This window comes from Leptonychotes weddellii, chromosome 11 (assembly GCF_054177405.1).
Source record: "Leptonychotes weddellii isolate Sample4059 chromosome 11, ASM5417740v2, whole genome shotgun sequence".
Taxonomy (NCBI): Eukaryota; Metazoa; Chordata; class Mammalia; order Carnivora; family Phocidae; genus Leptonychotes; species Leptonychotes weddellii.
Window position 1 is genome coordinate 34,547,650 of NC_138379.1, and position 3,548 is coordinate 34,551,197.

The window sequence follows — 3,548 nt, forward strand, 5'->3', positions numbered from 1 at the left end:
CATAGTTAAAGATTCAGGTAGGTGACAGATATGGAGGTGGAACTTTGGGGAATGTCTCTTCTGCTTGTTTCCATCGTCCTTGTTGAGATCATCAGCTGACAGTGAGGATGATGGAAAAGGTATCAGAGGCTTAAGGAAAGAAGAGGTCGTGGAACAGTCGTGTAGTAGAACCAGAGTTGAATGGACGGGGGAAATGTCCCCAGTCCTGGGGAAAATGAGCAGATTCAGAGTTACCTATGGTTGAAGCCTGTCCAGGTGTAGCAGACACTGCTGGTGACCTGTCCAGATCCCTGAAACTCTTTTTGTTGCTTTGGTTCCATCTGTCCGTCCACCAACTGGCACAAGTGCCACTGTTAATAGCTCATATCTGCAACATTCTCCAGAGGCTGGTCCTTGGGTAAATGGAGCTAGCTCACCCTGAGATGCCTGGTCAAGGGGGATCAAAGTGACAAAAACCCCTCCTTCTTGCCTCAAGCTAGGACGGACTCCACATTACTTAAGGTCAAGATGAGACTTGATTTTACCTGAAACCATTTCCATGCTTAGCTCTGCCCCTTCCCCATTCCACTCCCCTCACTCTCTCACGGGTTTCTCATGAGAACACTCCATTATCTAATCACTTGTGCAAGAACGCCCAGTTCAGGCTCTGCACCTCAGAACAGCCCAGAGGACACTACCTCTACCAAGGTGAAAAGGAATGAATGAGGAGGAGGGTGTCAGCACAGTGGAGAAGCTCCGTGGAGGCTGTCCTCTGCAGGCTGAAACTGGCAGCAGGAGATGCTATTACGAAGCTGGGCTCTCTGGTTTCAAAAGGGATGATAGCATTCTGGAGTAGTAGAGGCCAGATGGCAGCATTAATCATCAACGACAAGATGACTTTAATCCCCACAATGGGTGACAGTATCAGAATAGCAGCCAGGCGGCCTGACCTGGAGGAATCTGTGGAGATGGAAAGTGGAGCACGGTATTCATCGGGGCAATAAATGTTTGCCGGCATCGAAGATATCACTTAATATATATAATCAAGAGACATCAAGAATGAATGAGCCCAAGGTTGAGGTCAGCCATCTCAACAGAGTGTCATGATGCTTTACCCAGTTTTCAGACCTGAGCCAGGTCTCAGACCTAACACCCATCAATCGAAAGGGAGGCTGACAAGTCAGCGCCAGGAGGACATCAGAGCAGGGGGGTGAGGAGACGAGCACAGCAGGATCAGGGCCTGCATGAGGAGGGCGTCCAAGCAGAATGCTGGCCTAGTGTGGTCAGGTTATTGGTCATATGCAGGGGAGGATTCAGCAATAAATATATTGAGCATAATGGGAGCCAGATTTCTCACAGTTGGAAAAGGCAAATACAGGGAAAGCTATATCCAATCCAAACCAACTGTTGGATTGGTGCTGAATTGGAATTAGAGGTATAGGTGTAAGCTAATGGTTTTCAATATGTATGTAGATACAGAAATATCTATATTAATGTCTATGTATAAACACACACAGATACATATACATATATACACACATATGTATATTCTAGCTCTGACAACTGGTGGTGTGGGGTCAGGGCTCTAAACAGCAATACTCCAATAGATTTTAGTTTCTACATACCATTCCCCATTTAAAGAAAGGAAGTCTCCTTGAAAAAAATGGCTGATCCCAGGACAGATGCGGGAAAAAAGCCAAAGATGAACTTGGAAAAATTGTATTATTCGAGAAAGTAAGGAAGCACTCAAAGAATGCTGGAGACATAGAAAACAAACACAGATGGGTGCCTGAGTGGCTCAGTCAGTAAGCGTCCAACTCTTGATTTTGGCTCAGGTCATGATCTCTGGGTCGTGATATTGAGCCCTGTGTCGGGCTCCACACTCAGTGGGGAGTCTGCTTGAGAGTCTCTCTCTCCCTCTGCCCTTCCCCATGGTCACGCATGTGTGCGCACACACTCTCTCTCACTCTGAAATAAATAAATAAATCTTAAAAACAAACAAACACAGAAACCAGCTTAAAGGGACTCTTACTGGAAAAATCTGGGACAATATGAGCACCAAAGTAAATGCTGATAGTACCAGATTATAACTCATGAAACAATGGGAATCAGTGAGTCCATGATGACAAAAATGTATAAATGGAAAAATAAATGGGGAACAGAAAAAGTGTTTCCTTATAGTAGAATGCCAACTGAAGATTGATGGAATTAGGAAATCAACATTTGGCAACCATTGAAGTAATAATTAATTCAGGCAAGAAATTTCAATGGATGTTAAAACTAGAGGATTAAAATGAGACGAGGAATTTAATATAGCTTCAAAGTATTTCCCCTACAAAATTCATACTATTTTACAAGGGGGAGAAAAGTAACTATAGTGGAGAACCACGGCAGACACCATCTTGATCAAGTGATCAAATTAATACCACCAGTCATAGGGCAAATCCACATTATGTAGGATTGCAATGAGAAGGATGCAGCATTAGCATCATTTCTGTGGTATTCTGACCAAACTGTATAACCCAGGGCTAATCATGAGAAAATCCTGGACACAACCATGTTGAAGAACATTCTACATGACTGGCCGGGTGATCTTCATAACCATGTACAAGTCATGAAAGTTGCAGATTTTTTTTTTAAAGATTTTATTTATTTATTTATTTGACAGATAGATACATAGCGAGAGAGGGAAGACAAGCAGGGGGAGTGGGAGAGGGAGAAGCAGGCTTCCCGCGGAGCAGGGAGCCCGATGCGGGGCTCGATCCCAGGACCCCGGGGTGATGACCTGAGCCGAAGGCAGACGCTTAACGACTGAGCCACCCAGGCGCCCCTGAAAGTTGCAGATTGAAGGAGACCACTGAGACACGGCATGTGAACCTGGACCAGATGCCAAAAAGGACATTCTTTTTTTTTTTTTTTCTTTTTTAAGAGAGGGAGGGGGGATGGGGCAGAGGGAAGGAGAGAAAATCTTAAGCAGGCTTCATGCTCAGTGTAGAGCCAGCCCAACGTGGAGCTCGATCTCACAACCCTGAGATCATGACCTGAGCTGAAATCAGGAGTCAGATGCTTAACCAACTGAGCCACCCAGGCACCCCTCATAAAGGACATTCTTGATGAAACTTGAATGGGGCTTCTGGGAGAGAGCATACAATATTTTTTTGTGCTATTCTTGCAACTTTTGGTAAGCTTGAAATTTTTCAAAATATAAACCTTTTAAAAATTTTTTATTTTTTTTAAAGATTTTTTATTTTATTTTATTGAGAGAGCATGAGAGAGAGGAGGGTCAGAGAGAGAAGCAGACCCCCTGCTGAGCAGGGAGCCCGATGTGGGACTCGATCCTGGGACTCCAGGATCATGACCTGAGCCGAAGGCAGTCACTTAACCAACTGAGCCACCCAGGCGCCCCCAAAATTTTTTATTTTTTAAAGAAAGAAAGACTGAGTCCCCTTGAGGAAGTGCCTTGAAATACCACAGTAAGTATATCTAGTAGTGATTTCTCCAGTCCTTCCCCAAAGTATTCGGGTAACTGCCAGGATTTAGGATAATACAATGTCTGGGGAAGGGGAATG